Raw genomic sequence first — 18,409 nt, 5'->3', positions numbered from 1 at the left:
AATTGAGGGTAGGTAAGCCCTGCCCCACATAATCAATCACAAAACATACAACCATTTGAATAGAAATGCCTATCAACTTGGGGGGGTCAGCCCCCTCCAATATTTTATTGGGGTGCGTGTGAAGGGACCTCAGTCCCTAGGAGTTGGCTCCTTTGCTGAGGATTATCTAGTCCAGGCATCCCCAACCTTCAGCCCTCCAGATGTTTTGGACTACAATTCCACTGGTCCTGTTAGCTAGGGATCATTGGAGTTGTAGGCCAAAAACATCTGGAGGGCCAAAGGTTCGGGATGCCTGATCTAGTCCAACCCCTGGCAGTGAAGGAATATACCCCATAGAGGGATCAAACCTGTAACCTTGGAATGATCAACCCCATGCTCTAACCAGCTGAGCTATCCAGACTTGTGGTTTGCTTCTCTCCAAACAAACCATGAGTGGTAACCAATGTTTGTTCTTTCCCTTGTTGATTGTGATTTGTTGGAGAAAACCAACAAGGATCCCAGGTTCAGATCCCGTTGCAAGACGAATTCCGGCTTGTTTCATGGCAGCACAGCAGCAGTAGGATTGGATGAGGAGCAGAGCGAGAACCTTTCAGCAGCAGGCATTAGCACCCTGTGTGGCAAGATTGAACCACAATTTGTTTTTAAATACAGTTTAGTGCAAAATACAAACCAGGTTTGCATTGTCTGCACTGGAGGGCAGTGGCTCTCCAGGTTTCAGAAGATGTCTTTCACAGCCCTACCATGGGCCTGACCTCAGCTTTAATATATGCAGCTATGTGCCATTTGTCATATGGTTTATTTTGCAGTCTTTTAGTCTCTCATAGATGGTGCAAAATGTCCTCCTTCCCCTTTCAGGGAAGCTTCCTATTTTTGGAGATGTTGAAGATGGTTTTGGAGAGGAGGAGGATGAGGGTTTCCTCCTTTGCTTTGTGTATTTGGGGCAGTTTTATAAATTCATTTATTCATTCATTAAAAAAGAAAAAACACCTAGCAGTTAAATACACACTGCTTATCTTTGTTAAGACTTTAAGGAATGCTAAGCAAAGAGCTGATGATGGTTTTAGTAAGAGGAATTAATTGTAATACATATATATATATATATATATATATGCTTTCGTAGATTTTCACGGGTACAGGAATGCAGGTTTTGGTGTCTTCGGGTGTCTTCCCGTGTAAGAGTCGGGGTGTCTGTGCGACGTTTCGACGAGGTCTCACTCGTCATCTTCAGGCTGGTGCTTTCGGCTTCTTGTTACTGGAACAGAGCAGAGTCTGGTGTTTGAGTTCCTATAAATACTGTTGAGGGGTGTGGTGTATAGCCTCCAACGTTCTGGGCAGAGAGGAAGTTCCTAGATTAGTGTGCCTTTTCTTCTTTTGTTCCTTAATTACTTGAGGGATATCTTGGGTGATTTCATGAGTGATATTCTGAATATCACTGGGTGGGTCATTAAGTGTAGATTAGTTGCTAGAGCTTTCGTGTCTTGACCTCTTGAGCTTGTGAAGAGTTTTTCTGAGAAGATGGCTGTGCTGCATTTAGTTGTGCTCTGGCTTGGCTTCGTGTATAGGGGCGAGCTATGGTTTTGTGCCTTGTGCCAGCCAGATCTGTGTAGGGATTGCAGGGGGGTGCAGCATCCGGAGGTGCCACTATAGTTTGGTTACTGGATGGAGTCTGTAATATGTCTGTGGAGAGGGTCTGGGTTTGGGTCTGGTGTGGTTGATTGGTGACGGCGTTCTGTGTGCCTCTGGTTCTGGTGTCGGTTTTTGTGGGGAGGGCTAATTTCCAGATGTCTGGCAGGCGGGACGTGTCGTCACGCTTGTTCATGTTGTGAGGGTGTTTCTCTATCTCGATGGCTTCCATGATTATTCTCTTGTGGTGATGTTCCATGTTAAAGAGCAATTTGGAATCTGCAAAATTAATTTCGTGTCCTGTTTCTTTCATGTGTTGGAAAAGAGAGGAAGTTTTTTCTTCTTTTTTGACGGCATTCTTGTGTTCTGCGATACGTGCATTTATTCGTCTGTTTGTTTGTCCAATGTACGTGGCTGGGCAGACTTTGCAGGGTATTTCATAGACCCCTTGGTTTTCCAGCTGGATTTTGTCTTTTGGGTTTCTGAGGATATTGGCTATTTTTTGGTTGGTGCAGAAGGCTGTTTTGATATTGTGTTTATGGAGGATTTTGCTGATTTTGTCTGTAGTGCCCTTGATATAAGGAAGGAGGGCCATGCCATTGTTTTCTTCTGTGTCTTGGTTTTTGGGGGGTGTTTCTTTTTGTATTAGCTTCGTAACCCTGTTTTTCTGGTATCCATTGGCGATTAACACATTTGAGAGATTCTGTAACTCAGTTGTCAAGTGGTCTTTGTCAGCCAGGCGTTTGGTTCTGGAGATGAGAGTCTTGGCTACGGAGTTTATTTGTGCAGGGTGGTGGTGTGATTGTGCATGTAAGTAGCGGTTGGTGTGTGTTTTTTTCCGGTAGATAGTGTGTCCTAGGGAGCCATCAGGTTTTTTGTAGATTAGGACGTCAAGAAAGGGGAGTTGGTTGTTGTCTTCTATTTCCATAGTGAATTGTATTTTGGGGTGTAGGCTGTTGAGATGTGTGAGGAAGCTATCTAGTTTTTCTTTCCCGTGTGGCCAAATTACAAAGGTGTCGTCAACATATCTGAGCCAAAGTTTGGGTTTGTGTTCTGACTTGTCTAAAGCATTGGTTTCAAAGTGTTCCATGTACAAATTTGCGATGACCGGTGAGAGGGGTGATCCCATAGGTGCTCCTTCTATCTGTTTGTATCTTTGTCCATTGTGGATGAAGTACGTGTTGGTTAGGCAGTGGTTGGTCAGGTCCAGGATGTATTTGGGGGGGTTGTATTTGTTTTGAATGGCTGTCAAGGCTTCATTAATGGGCACTTGAGTGAAGAGAGATACAACATCGAAGCTCACAAGTAGGTCATCGGGATGTAGGTATTGTTTCTTTATTGTTTCTATGAACTGGAAGGAGTTAGTAACGTGTGAAGCGATGGATTCTGCATAGGGCTGAAGTTGCTTAGCGAGAAATTTAGCGAGATTTTGTAGAGGTGAGCCTATGGAGCTGACTATTGGTCTGAGTGGTGTTCCTTCTTTGTGTATCTTGGGGAGACCGTAGAGTTTGGGGCATCTGGATGATTTTTCTCTGGGGATGATTCTTAGCTGGATTTCTTCACTGATAGGAGAGGCTTTTATTTTGGATTTGGTGGTTTTTTCCAGATAGGTGGTGGGATCTGTTTTTATAGGTTGGTAGGTAGGGTCTTGGAGTAGATTTGATAGTTTTGCTTGGTAGTCCGATGTGTTCATCACAACAGTGGCGTTGCCTTTGTCTGCTGGGAGAATGATTATGTTGTTGTCTTTCCTCAGGTTGGTGAGTGCTTTCTGTTCTTCTTTGTGTAAATTGCTTCTGGGTGGTTTGCTGGAGCAGAGGATGTTGGTGACTTCAAGTCTGATTTTATTGGCTTCATCTGGGTCGATTTTGGTCAGGCTAGCTTCGACTCCGCATATGATGTTTTCCGTGGGGATGCGTCTCGGGGCGACTGCAAAGTTGAAACCTTTGGAGAGTACTTTGGTTTCAGTTGGGGTGAGGATCCTGTTTGATATGTTATGTACTGTTTGTTTCATGGGTTGTTGTGGAGGGTGGCTGGGCTTCTGGCGTTTCTCTAGTTTGTAGAGTTTGTTGGTGTGTATGTCTGTCTTATGTGAGGTCTCAGTTTCAGCTCTCCAGACGGCTAGTTGTTTGCATTTGTCCCAGAGTGCAGGGTGGATTTTGTTACATAGTTTGAGGTGAAGAGTGAGCAGATCTTTGTTGGTTTGGTTTAGTAGGTATCTTTTCTTATGTATTTCGTTTCTGATTAGGGATAGTTCAGTTCGTTTCAGGATCCTTTCGGTAGCTGGGGTTTTAGAGTGGAATTTAAGTTGGAAGCATGTGGGAGTTAAGTTGTTGCCACTATAGTTTGGCTACTGGATGGAGTCTGTAGTATGTCTGTGGAGAGGGTCTGGGTTTGGGTCTGGTGTGGTTGATTGGTGACGGCGTTCTGTGTGCCTCTGGTTCTGGTGTCGGTTTTTGTGGGGAGGGCTAATTTCCAGATGTCAGGCAGGCGGGACGTGTCGTCACGCTTGTTCATGTTGTGAGGGTGTTTCTCTACCCAAACCCAGACCCTCTCCACAGACATACTACAGACTCCATCCAGTAGCCAAACTATAGTGGCACCTCCGGATGCTGCACCCCCCTGCAATCCCTACACAGATCTGGCTGGCACAAGGCACAAAATTACAGCTCGCCCCTATACACGAAGCCAAGCCAGAGCACAACTAAATGCAGCACAGCCATCTTCTCAGAAAAACTCTTCACAAGCTCAAGAGGTCAAGACACGAAAGCTTTAGCAACTAATCTACACCTAATGACCCACCCAGTGGTATTCAGAATATCACTCATGAAATCACTCAAGATATCCCTCAAGTAATTAAGGAACAAAAGAAGAAAAGGCACACTAATCTAGGAACTTCCTCTCTGCCCAGAACGTTGGAGGCTATACACCACACCCCTCAACAGTATTTATAGGAACTCAAACACCAGATTCTGCTCTGTTCCAGTAACAAGAAGCCGAAAGCACCAGCCTGAAGATGACGAGTGAGACCTCGTCGAAACGTCGCCCAGACACCCCGACTCTTACACGGGAAGACACCCGAAGACACCAAAACCTACATTCCTGTACCCGTGAAAATCTACGAAAGCAAATATATATATATATATATATATATATATATATATATATATATATATATATATTCCCTAAACCCAACTGCTAATGCAATCTCAAATTAGAATTAATATATTTCATAAACTGTAAAAAGTTCATTAATTGTTTATTTAAATGCTGTTTGGTGCTCTTTCCTTTCTTCCCTCCATTTGTTCCAGGCTCCTGGAAGATAGCGATATTTATGAGCAAGCCATATTTAGTTTATTAGATTAAATTTTCCTCTTCCTAACTAATTTGTGTAATCCTGGGAGAGAGGATTAATTCTTCTGTCTGACCTCAAATTTTTTTATATTTCTTTCAGATAAATAAATATGGCACTGTGGCTGGCTATACAAGCTCCAAGTGTAACTGTTTATCCTGCCTCATTTGTGTGTGGGATGTGTGAGTTTGTGGCATTATTAATATCTACAGTTTTATATGAAAATAAAGAGAGATTTCAGACAAAATGACTCTCCCCCACCAATGAAATCTTTTCCCTCATATTTTGTGGAGACGACTTTGAAAATACTTGGGCCAAGCAATTTTTAAAGCACTCCTTATGCATTAAACAGGACTAACTCATGTAGCTGCTTATCCATTTATTTATTATTTATTATCATTTATTTATTATCATTTATTGCATTGGGATGGATCCATTCCTGCCTACATGGAGTTATGTTCATGCAATGGGATTTCCTTTTCATCTTTGTGTCATTGAAATTCTACTCTATATCGATCCAGAGTATATTCAGACATATAGTTAGCAGAGTAAAAACTAAAACACGTTGCAGTAATTCCCCCCAAAATAGATCAGAGGCAATTGTATTTCATCCAGCAGAGCTTTACTGCTACCGAAGGCAAATGAGCAAAACGGTCACAAATCCAGTACAGGGAGGTAGCTGTGTTGGTCTGGCACATTCCAAATAATAATAATTTATTTATTTATTAATTGTCTAGTAGCACCTCGTAGACCAACTAAGTTTGTTTTGGTATAAGCTTTTGTGTGCATGCACACAAAAGCTTATACCAGAACAAACTTAGTTGGCCTATGAGGTGCTACTAGACAACTTTTTATTTATTTTTAATTTTTAAATCCAGTACATTCAGGATTGGCACTGTCCATAAGAAATCCAGTTGCAGTAGACTTAACTTAAACTTGCAATAGCTTATAAAAAGACTAAACCTTAACACTATATACAGAGCACCACACCAGAGAGAGAGACAGACAGAGAGACAGAGAGAGAGAGAGAGAGAGAGAGAGAGAGGGAGTGAAACCCAGTCTCCTTCTAGCCACACTATTATAGTCAGTATGACCTTGGCAGAAGAGATAAGAGAACCAGCTTAAGCCAGCTGTACTCAGCTTCTCTGAAAGTATAACCCAAACATCAGGAATTTTCTGTTTGTTTCTTTCACACAGAGATGCTTCCAGAAGTTTCCAGAACCCTCTTAGGTACCACTCCGGTGGGAAGGTAAATGGCGTTGCTCTGGTTCGCCAGAAGCAGCTTAGTCATGCTGGCCGCATGACCCGGAAGCTGTATGCCGGCTCCCTCAGCCAATAAAGCGAGTTGAGCACCGCAACCCCAGAGTCAGTCACGACTGGACTTAATGGTCAGGGGTCCCTTTACCTAGTTGAGATCCCTGCATTTTAGGGGGCTGAACTAGATGACCCCGAGGCACTGACGGAGGAACAGGAGTGCAGAGGGAGCGGACCACCCCCGGCAGTGCCCCCCAGACACTGCCATTGCAGTGCCCCCCAGACAAGCGCCGTACCCCCCCCCCCCGTGAGCCAGGTGCCATGCCCCCATAGGTGGTGCATCACGCTTCCAGAACGCACATCACACCCCTGCGGGCAGCGCGGCTCACCCTCATGGGCTGCATACCACACCCCTGGGGTGTGTGCCACGTCCCCCAGGGCATGTGTCACGCCCCCCTGGGGGGCACCAGCCATGCCCCTGCCTGCTCTCCACCCCTGATAGCGGAGCATGCAGCTTCGCTACTGCTCCCAGGGTCCCTTCCTCTACAATTCTCCCCCCCCCAAAAAAAATCATTCATTTTATAACACAAATAAAGAACACAAACAGAAAAACAAGCAATACAAATAAATTCTTGTCTTATCCTTATTTTCCTAAACGTTGTTAGGAGGGCTTCCCCAAGTCCCAACTATCTGATTTTCATTTTACTTCATCTTTAGCAGTTTACATAAAATAATAATAATTTATTATTTATACCCCGCCCATCTGGCTGGGTCCCCCCAACAAAACACTAAAATACAATAACCTATTAAACATTAAAAGCTTCCCTAAACAGGGCTTCCTTTAGATGTCTTCTAAAAGTTTCATAGTTATTTTTCTCTTTGACATTTGGTGGGAGGGCATTCCACAGGGCGGGTGCCACTACCGAGAAGGCCCTCTGCCTGGTTCCCTGTAATTTCGCTTCTCGCAGGGAGGGAACCACCAGAAGGCCCTCGGCGCTGGACCTTATTACATATATCATAATTTCTAACCATTTTTATCACACTTACTTTAACCATAAAAGCTTCACATTTTATCACTTACAAATAATACTATTTTAAAATACACTATCTTCTACGTCTAACCCTACTCTACAATTCTATGATTCCATGATTCTATTCCCTGGTTTTATTCACTTTGCTCAATGTGTCAAAATGCCTCCACTTTTGGAGACAGTGTCCCTCTGAATACCAACCAGTAACTGGACCTCACAAGCGGGGAGAATACTGTTGCATTCAGCCCATGCTTACAGGCTTCCCATAGGCATCTAGTTGGCCTGCTGGAAAGCAGGACACTGGACCTTTGCTTGATCCAGCAGGGCTGTTCTTAGTTCCTTATTCTGACAGCATAGCCAAATTCAAAGGGTTGGGCTGTATCTATCTATATGACTGTAGGCAGTATGGCAGGCAGGCCAAAGGTTAGAAATGAAAACATCTATCCACTGTGAAAAGTCCTGCTCTTCTCCATTGAATGATATTGTACATCTTCCTTATAATTCTAACGACAAGAAAACTTCACACTGAAACCGTAAACAGCTGTTTTTTCAGGCCTGCTCCTCTCTCTCCTCCCTGCAATTGCCCTTTAGTTTGGGTTGCTTAAGTTTAAATTGTTTCAGTATTATTCTATATTTTAATCGCTTAAATCAGTTTAGTGTTCAAATAGGTTTAAATTTTTAATCAATTTATTGTGTACTCAGATTAAATCTAAAATTAATTCAGTATCTAGTCTGGGGTGAATTTTTAAATTCAATTTAGCTCTTGATCTGATTTCATTTTTTACATTGAATTACATTTTTCGTGTAGCCATGCTCGGATAAAATTTGATGATTAATAAGGCCATTCGACCCCATAAATCCAGTATAATTGACCGTGAGGTCTGAAAACAAGATGCTGTAGAAACAACATAAGTCAATTGTAGCCTGATTTTGGAAATTGTCCTTCCCAAGGCATGCATAACACAGCTTCTAGAGAGATGGGATGCTAGATTTTCTGATCTCCAACCTCTTCTCCCTTTGCTATGGTTGCTGCATCTTTCTATGCTGCTTTCCAGCAGTTAAGATAAGAGCCAGTGCTCTAGACACCCTGTTTCCTTGCAATATTGTGCTTTTAAAAAAATGCCCATTGCACTGAAACCAGCTACGGGTGGTATGATGCTACTAAATTCTACTCCAAGGGTTGCTCACTCACAAGCAGCTTCTCTGCATTGAAGCCATCTGCAAAGGAGAGAATTTGGGAGAATTTTCTCTAGCACGTTCAAGTACCGAGCCTCACACCAAATTCCCAATCGGTCAGACTTTATTCAGTATTGCATTGCAGGACAGAGTTCAATGGGTATGTGAGAACTTCCCATTCTCTCTCTCTCTCTCTCTCTCTCTCTCACACACACACACACACACACACACCTAGGCACTATACAGTGGTACCTCTGGTTATGAAGAAGAAGAGTTTGGATTTGATATCCTGCTTTATCACTACCCGAAGGAGTCTCAAAGCAGCTAACATTCTCCTTTCCCTTCCTCCCCCACAACAAACACTCTGTGAGGTGAGTGGGGCTGAGAGACTTCAAAGAAGTGTGACTAGCCTAAGGTCACCCAGCAGCTGCATGTGGAGGAGCGGAGACGCGAACCCGGTTCACCAGATTACGAGTCTAACGCTCTTAACTACTACACCCGGAAAAGATGGTATTCACGAACTATCCAAAACCACTGGGTCCTCGCACAGGGACAGACCGCGTGAGGCACCTGCTGACTATTATAAACAACGTTCTACCTGGGGCAGTTAAAGCAACCGACATAGACAGTATAGACTACCTATATCAAGATGGACATTCAGTCCGTGCCCTGATCACTTTCACAGATCATAATCTGGTCAACTTCATCTTTAGAACAAGAAATCTATTTTTAAAGAAAGGAATAGATTTATTAAGAATCTTTGAAAACAGAGCCCCGCTAACCTCCCTACTGGCGGCCAAGGGGGAAGGGAGACCAGGAACAGAGGAACAAAACGATAGAGTGCACATGCAACAAAACCAGCAAAACCAGAGCCTAGTGCACCAGCAGGAAAACATAGCCCCTATTGAGACTCAAACTTCATTTGAACGACAGAGAGGACTCTTTCTACATAGAAGAACATGCCCTAATGAATCGGTTCTGGTCACTGCAGATGCCAGCCCAAAAGGAAATCTTGGTTAGACTGGACACCCTGAGAAGCAGACTGACCAAAAAGGAGGTCCATGTTGAGACTACGGAAGGCTCTCACACACGGCCTGTATCCCCCAAGTGCCTAGTGGAGAAGAGGACGGTGGGAGGCGCCTTTAAATGTGTAGATTCGGAAAACCAATTGCAGCCCCCGCTGGTGTATGGTAAGGCAAAACTAAAACAGATTGTCACATCTCCGAGTACCTGGTTCAACTATCTAAAACTCTCCCCAAATGAAATAGCTACTCCCCCAAGTCCAAACCACCCCCTTAAGTCCCCAAGAGCTATGGATAATCATTCCCTTATGCAGCAGATGCCTATTGACAAACTTAATGGGAGTGTATTTTTAGATATAAAGGGGTCACTGGACACCGTGGACCCAACAAATCTACACCATGGAGGGACAGAGAATTAAAGCTGCTGTCCTGTAACATTGCAGGATGGCACGCTAAGAAAAACAATCAACAACTTGCAATGTTCCTTAAGCGATTCGATATCATCCTCCTGCAGGAGACCTGGCACAGCGACCCCATTCTGTCCAATGGGTATTCTTGTCACTCCCTATTTGCTATTCCATCTGTGAGGGGAGGTAGGCCTAGTGGAGGTTTAGCTAGCCTTATCTCCACAGAGCTTGATCATTCCTTAAAAGCCCTCCCAAACTGCAATTCACTAGCCACGGCAGTCCTACTCAAATTTAAGAGAGATGCACTGGTAGTGGTCAATGTCTATCTGCCCCCCTGCCAAAAAAAATCTATAGTGAAAGCTAACTGGGCAGAGTTAGAGGCATTCCTAGAGTCCATAGAATCTTCCCACCCTTCTACACCGATTATAATCGGGGGGGGGGGGGGATTTCAACGCCCGTATGGGAATTGATGATAACAATCTTTACAGCCAATATAATCAGATTCAGGACCCTGAGAGTCCAACCGAAGCAGGCGTTTCACGACTTTCTAAAGATAATAAATGCAACTACTCGGGGCTATGTCTAGCCCAGGTCGCAAAAGGAAGGGAGCTGATGATATTAAACGGTAGTAAGGAAGAGGATCGCCCAGGGGAGTATACCCATTTTTCAAAGATGGGATAGACTATATTCTTGTACAGTGGTGCCCCGCAAGACAAATGCCTCGCAAGACGGAAAACTCGCTAGACGAAAGAGTTTTCCGTTTTGGAGGTGCATCGCAAAATGAATTTCCTATGGGCTTGCTTCGCAAGATGACAATGTCTTGCGAGTTCCTGCTGGTTTCCCCCCCCCTTTCCTAAGCCGCTAAGCCGCTTATCAGCTGATCCGATCAGCAGATAAGCCGCTAAAAGCCGCTAATAGCGCTAATCCGCTAATCCTTCAATGGGCTTGCTTCGCAAGACGAAAAAACCGCTAGACGAAGAGAATCACAGAATGAATTCTTTTCGTCTTGCGAGGCACCACTGTATCAAGATTCACCTATAACTCTGTGTCGAAGTTTCAAGTGGGACATAACACCGAAAGCGACCACCTCCCACTAATTTTAGCGCTCAATGGCCCATCGTTTAACAAACCCACGGCTAACCTTTACTACACCCCCATCGTTAATCTGGGATCACTGGCCCCCAGAAGAATTAAATGGACCCCCATGCTCAATACAGAGCTAACTCATCTCCTCCATTCGGAAGACGTGAAGACCATCTACACAGCCATTGTATCAGCTAATACTGGGGAAAAGGCCATGGACTCGTTCAACGAGTTATTAGCAAGACTAAAGACCTTCCTAACAACTGAGATACTTAATTCTGTTACAAAGCGGGCAAAGGATCAAGAGAGATGGTTTGATTTGGAGTGTAGACAAGCAAGGAAACGCCTGAGATCAACCTATCGGAATTACAGAAACACCGGAGCACCCTCGCTATTTATGGCTTACATCTATTTAAGACGAAACTACAAACAGCTATTAAAGGTTAAAAAAAAAAACAAAAAGCTGAGGGACTGGCCTGGTGTAATTTAGTGAAGGCCTCGAATGAGAAAGACTCAACCTCCTTCTGGCATACCATTATGGGCCTCCTGGGCCAGGAGCGGATTGGTCCCACATGTACTGTAGAACCCCAGGAGTGGATGAAATATTTTCAAACCCTCTTCTATGACAACAAAGCTCAGCACAATGATCCAAGTGCCTACTCCGAGAATTTACCATATTGGCCTCCTGTCTCCATAGAGGAGGTGGGGAAACTAATTGCCCAACTGAAAAACAACAAAGCCCCGGGCATAGACCACATTCCAGCAGAGCTCATGAAGAACAATATCAGTTGGTGGGCTCCTTTAATGGCGTCAATATTTACATGCATCGATTCAACAGGCATAATCCCTGGTTGCTGGACAGAGGCAGTAATCATCCCAATCTATAAAAAGGGTCCTATGGCAGATCCAGCAAGCTATAGACCCATTAGCCTCCTTACTATCCCCAGCAAATTGTATGCCAAACACCTCCACATCAAACTAATTGACTGGATGGAAACTGAGGCAGTTCTGGCAGAGGAGCAAGCCAGCTTCAGACAGGGCAGAACAACAATAGACCACTACTTCGTATTAGCACACCTCATTGACAAATACGTCAATAAAACACATGGGATTCTATACGCAGCATTTATTGACCTGAAGGCGGCCTTTGACTTGATCTCACGAGTCAAACTTTGGGCTAAACTCAATGCTACCAACATTGACAAAAGATTACTATTCTTGATAAAAAGCCTATATAAAATCTCCAAGTTATATGTAAGAACCTCAGTAAATGGGCAACTAATTGGCCCTGTACCAGCCACCAAAGGAGTCAAGCAGGGCTGTATTTTAGCCCCGGCATTATTCAACTTATATATAAATGACATGGTCAAATACCTAACATCCCCGGAGTTTCATGCCCCCAAACTGGCCGAAAAATCAATTTCAGCGCTCCTCTATGCAGACGACGCAGTTCTCTTATCACGAACTAAAGTAGGCCTCAAAAGGCTACTAAGAGAATTCTCAGCCTACTGCAGGAGAGATCAACTGGTGGTTAATCACCAAAAAACCAAAGTCATGGTCTTCGATAGGAGACACAGACATCACAGATGGGAGATGAACAATCAGCCAATAGAACAGGTCAAAATTTTCAAATACCTCGGAGTAGTTTTCCAGTCAACAGGGGCCTGGGAGGCCCATCATAAATATGCTAGGGGGGAAGCATCTCAAAGCGCCAAAATACTGTCTCGCTTTTACTTTATGAAGGGGGGCAGACATATTCCAGCAGCTCTGGAGGTCTTTCAAGCAAAACCCTTGGCGCAATTACTCTACAGGGCCCAAATCTGGACGGGAAATCATTGCCACACACTTGAGACGGTCCAGTCTAAATTCTTAAGACGGATTCTAGCCGTTCCACCATGCGCACCAAATGCGGCCCTACGGCTGGAGACTGGCCTCCTCTCCGTCGAAACCCGAACCTGGTTAAGAACATTCAACTATTGGCTTCGCTTAAATTTAAACCCATCCGGACTACTACCTCTAGTAGCACGAGATGCTCATAGAAGTAGGTGGTCCAAAGTAGTGCATCAAAAACTACTTACATGTGGCCTCCAAGCACAGCATCTCCTGAAAATGGGTCTCCCCAAGGCAAAAACCATTACTGACCAGCGCATGAAGGATATTGAGCAACAGAATAATCTGGCCTATATTAAGAAATTTAGTGCTTGGTACGCTTATCTGCCCCCCTCCCACTTTGGTTTTCGGGCACCTTATTTGTCTACCTTAACCATTCCAAAACTCAGGCGGGCCTTTACACTGGCCAGACTAAATATGTTACCCTCGGCTGTTCTTGAGGGTAGATATCAAGGAATTTCATTCGAGAACCGGCTCTGCCCCTGTGGAGCTGGCTACGTAGAGACTGTGTCACACATTCTCTTGTCTTGCTCCCTATATAAAGATCTCAGGGACGAGACCATCACGCTGCTCCTATCTGCCATCCCGGGCCGCTCTTGCGAAGCCAAATTGTTCTCACTCCTAGCCGACCAGAACAGCTTGACAACAGAGAAGGTTGCCAAATATCTGTGCATTATTTTATTATTTAAAAAAAGAAAGCTGTTCTGAGATCAACAGCAAAAGATCTGTGAGTTTGAAGTGAACTCTTTAAAATCCGAACACCTATGAGAGTGCAAAGGTTACTGTATGTACTCCTCCCACAAACCCCACTCAAGAGTAGACAAGGATGGAAGGAGAATGTGTGTGTGATAGAGAGAGAGATGTGCACTGGGAAGCTCAGTTCAGTAGCTCACATGCCTAAAAGATTACAAACCATTGCGATGGACTGCCACCTTCCATGATTTGTATTGAAACAAAGGAGGAAGCTTTACTATTAATCAAGATGACAAGATGCCTGAGCCTCGGGATCTCTGCAGAGGAGGCCTCCAGCAGAGCAGAGCTTGCCATAGCTGGAAGGTTCATATAGAAGGCTGAGTCCTGGCCAAAGGTGGAATTCTACTGCAGGCTACATTTTGACAGGCTGCTCAGCAAATGCCTGCATAGTCTTTACATTAAATAATTGGATCTCTGGGTTTTCCGAAGATGGTAAGGTCTGTGTTTCTTTTAAACACACACATATATATAGAAATACTGCCGACTCAGAGAGAGAGAAAACAGAGCTACACCAACAATAATCTCTACACCATTTCCCCCATGCAAAGAAGAAGCCATAAAATTAGGAATCAGGATAATTTAATTAAAATGGATCGGCTGTCAGCCTTGGCTGCAATCCTGCACTCAGTTGCCCTGCTTGAATCCCATTAATGTTGATGGCCTCTTGGCAGCCAACTGCGCACTCAGGGTTGTAGCCCTTTCGCAACTCGTGCACACCAGTTTCATTGTGGGAGAGAGAATGGGTGGCCCTAATGTACGTGCATGGCTCATCATAGATCACAGAACTGTAGGAAGGGACCACGAGGGTCATCTAGTCCAACCCCCTGCAATGTGGGAATCTCCATGAGGGTTTCCCCATTCATTTGAGTATGGCATTCAAAACATTTGTCTTCTGTGAACATTTGGCATTCAGCTCTGCAAAAACTTGAATAGGTTTCTAGGCACAGAGCCCCTTCTGATATCACTTAAGTCTGTATACACACAGAATCCTTTTTAAACTTAATGAATCAACCCTATGCAAAATGATCAATGGACTGCACTTTCTCTTTCCACAAGCCACTGCTTAATAAACTGAGACGTACTCACTCATGTTGGACTGACAATATTTGGGTTGCAACATCAGAGAAATTATTTTATTTAACAAAATGTATATACCCCTTGATTGCATTTATATACCACTTTTGGCTGTTTACCAAGAAATATTAAAATTATTGATAAAAGCAGTTGAGGAACAAGTAATTAAAAACAGCAAAATGATACATAAAAGCTAAAAGAAAAGAAAAGAAAAGATGAACACACATTTATATGTCTGAATAAGCTTGCCTGAACAATAATGTTTTTAGCAGGCACTGAAAAGAGTGTCAGGAGCTGTCCTACTCTCGAGTAGGACCCTGGCAGTGACACATGCCCAATTGGCATGTTCTCTTCCTCCTGGTCATTCTTTCGGGAGCTTCAAAAGCTTCCTTCTGCCCGAACATCACAGCAACCGATGCCAACAGACATTGGCACACTTAGGGATCCACAGAGTCTTCGCAGTTTGTGTAACAGAACTCAGCAACTCAGCATTTTGGCTAATATACTTTATTTACATATAAATACCCACGGAGCACTGCAACATGGCTCCCTATCTCTCTAGCATCAGACAGCAAAGCGAAAGAACTAAGGACAATAGTCCCACTTCACGGAACACAGTAACACAAACATCCTGTCTCTGTCACTGCCCACTCTGTGGAGTCAAAACATACACCGTCACATGATAGACAACAATCTCATGACTGCAATCATGGAGCAGGAATCTTAACAAAGAGTACTGTCAAGTTGCTTGCCTGATGTCAATAGGCAGGGAGGTCCAAAGTTTGGCTGCTGCAACACAAAAAGATTTCTTACTGTGGAATGAGTATTATGTGCTACCAGTGCTGGTTCCGCAGACTGAAGTGGCCAGGTGGGCACATATGGGATAAGAAACCAGACATCTTGACTGTCCGAGTAAGAAGCAAAAAGCAAATGGGAGATGGAGAAAAGGGGAGTTAAAGCTGTTTCCAAAAAGGGAAGAAATAAGGAGGGGAAGTAAAGTCGATAGGCAGGAAGGAACTCAAATTGAGCTGAGGAAAGAGACCAGGAAGCAAATACTATGGATTACATTCAACTAAGTCCTATTCTGAGTAGACTGGTTGAAGTGAACCTAAGTTAGTCAGGTATATCACCTTCAGTAGGTCTACTTCAGGGTAGGACTAGCATTGAATACCATCCTATGGGCAGGATTCTCCTAACCAGCCCTATAAGTAGAAGCCTTACAGAAGGGCTTCCACTTGTGCAATGGGACTCTCCACCCCCCTTCTCAAAAAAATTGACTTGGGAATGGGTCAGGGGAAACCCCAGAAGACTGTGCAAGGTGAAGGGGAGGATTGTTCTGTCTGGCTAACTCTCATTTCACAGCAGTCACTGCACATTTTGCCACATAACTTTCTTCCTAGGAGAGCTAGAGACTTAGATATTTAAAAATGAAAGCTAAGAGTCTGGGGTGTTGGTTTTTGTTTATGCCACTGTGCAGTGCTTGGAGCCACAAGACTCTGTTTTGCATTCCAGACATTCCAAACTGTTGGAAGTCTCACCGAAGACGGGAGACGGATGTGATGTTACTGGTTTCTGTTCCTTTGTGTTCCAGTTGCTCTCTGCCTTTCACAGAGAGAGGATGTATTTTCTGTCTGCGTAGTTAGAAATAAAACTCTTAGCAATGTACCTCATATTTCACGTCTCTTCTGCTGCTTTGATACTCTGCTGAATGGGGAACGTGCCTGGAGCCTTATCAAAGGCTCAGGTCGTTAATCATCGTCGGAGGAGATTCTGAAGGCTCGACCGGAGGAGTAGCTTGGTCGCAGCAGAGATTCCGACATGGGGCACCTGCCCAGGAGTATTCCCCCCCCCCCGTACACACATACACACCTTGCATTGGGTCTAGGCTACAGCTTCCAGGATGCATCCGGGCTAGCTGAAAAAATAGTTTAATCTAATATAAAGCAGTTGCATGTATTTCCTTACTCACCAGAGGGACAATGTCATGCTACTAGGAATTGGGAGTGGTCCTTTAAGAGCACTATAGTGCCATGAGGACAAATCACAAGAAAGATGAACACTGCTGTCAAGTTTCTCAGGTTTCTTTTTGTAATTAAGTACACTTTAATGAGATCTCTGCACAGGTGATAAATTAGACGGCGTCCATCTTTACACTGCCTCCAGTATAGCCAAATGTAGACCTTATGCATTCAGTCCTTTTGCTTTCAGCAAAATGTGCCGTATTTCCATTCACTGTCTGCAAAAATGTGGATGAACTTTTGAATGGAAGGCCACCTTTAATGTTACATCCATTTGCAAAGACCATTTAGCATGCATTTATTATTTATCATAAAAGCAAATAATTATTTTGTGCAGATCACGTGCCTTCCTATCTGGGTCGCGTTTGCTAAAGGCCTTCTGAAATGAAAGTCCCCGCACATTTTATTAAAAGGTGTGCGACCCGGGAAGGAAAGATGCCCACAAACATCAAATGATGAGGTTATGGCTCTAACCTCTTGACTTCGTAACACATTCATTTACACAAATAACCATGTCTCTGAGAGCGTAATGGGGAACAACAATCACTAAAGTAATTACATAACCTGTAATTAAGAAAGATTTCTTTCTCACTGCAAGGGTGAAGAAGAGAAGAGAGAAAATCCAGGAAGAGACTAGCAGACGGAGAAGCTGTTGAACTGAATGGGATCCTGCATCCTGACTCTGAATGCCACTAGGGAAAAATAATGCCAGGAAGCACAGAAGACAATGGTGATTCATTTCCACTTAAGTGTAGAGTCCACACTCATATTTGTATATGCTTAGATCTATTATTGAGGCTCTCATATATTTGAGAAAATGCCACGTGAACCTTCAATAGAGCCTCCCTGTTATACGTTCACTGTGTGTTTCCAGAGGATCTCAAATCAGCACTTAAACATCCTGAGCAGGCATTGATAGTGGATCCATCCATTTTTAGTCCCTGCCTCTGTCACATTTGTTAATTATGTTCCATCTCATTTATGTTGCCATTTCTGGCAAAAAGAAGTCCCAGGTTCAGTCTCCTGCATCTCTCCCCCACCAAATTGGTTTAGGGGTCAGACCCCCCCTCCCCCCAAAAAGTGCATGGGGTTGGGGAGGAGATAGGAGAAATGATTGCACTGATGGAACAATCACCTTAGCACTACATTAAATTCCTCCCAGTGGGTCTCCTCTGAGTAAAGCTTCATTAAAGCTGGTTTTGACCTTTAAAGACCTTCACGGCCTAGGACCCTTATACCTATGGGACTGCCTCTCCCGGTATGCCCCACGGAGAGCCTCAAGGTCCATAAATAGCAACACCCTAGTGGTCCTGGGCCCTAAGGAAGTTAGATTAGCTTCAACCAGAGCCAGGGCCTTTTCAATACTGGCTCTGGCCTGGTGGAACACTCTGCCTCATGAGACCAGGGCCCTGCAGGATCTGATTTCTTTCCGCAGGGCCTGTAAAACAGAGCTGTTCCGCCTGGCCTTTGGCTTGGAGCCAATTTGATTCCCTCCCTCTGTTTCTTTTTCCTTTCTCTTCCTGTGATGAGGCTGCATTTTATTATTTTAATGTTTCAATATTTTAATTGTTGTATTTTAATCTTCTTTTTAAGTTGTATTCATTCAACTTGTTTTTATTATTGCTTGTTAGCCACCCTGAGCCCGGCCTTGGCTGGGGAGGGCGGGGTATAAATAATAATAATAATAATAATAATAATAATAATAATAATAAAATGCCACCCATGTTTC

This window comes from Podarcis vaucheri (genome assembly GCF_965113315.1).
Source record: "Podarcis vaucheri genome assembly, chromosome: 3".
Classification (NCBI taxonomy): domain Eukaryota; kingdom Metazoa; phylum Chordata; class Lepidosauria; order Squamata; family Lacertidae; genus Podarcis; species Podarcis vaucheri.
The sequence above is the reverse complement of the archived record's forward strand: the minus strand, read 5'-3'. Positions refer to the sequence as shown.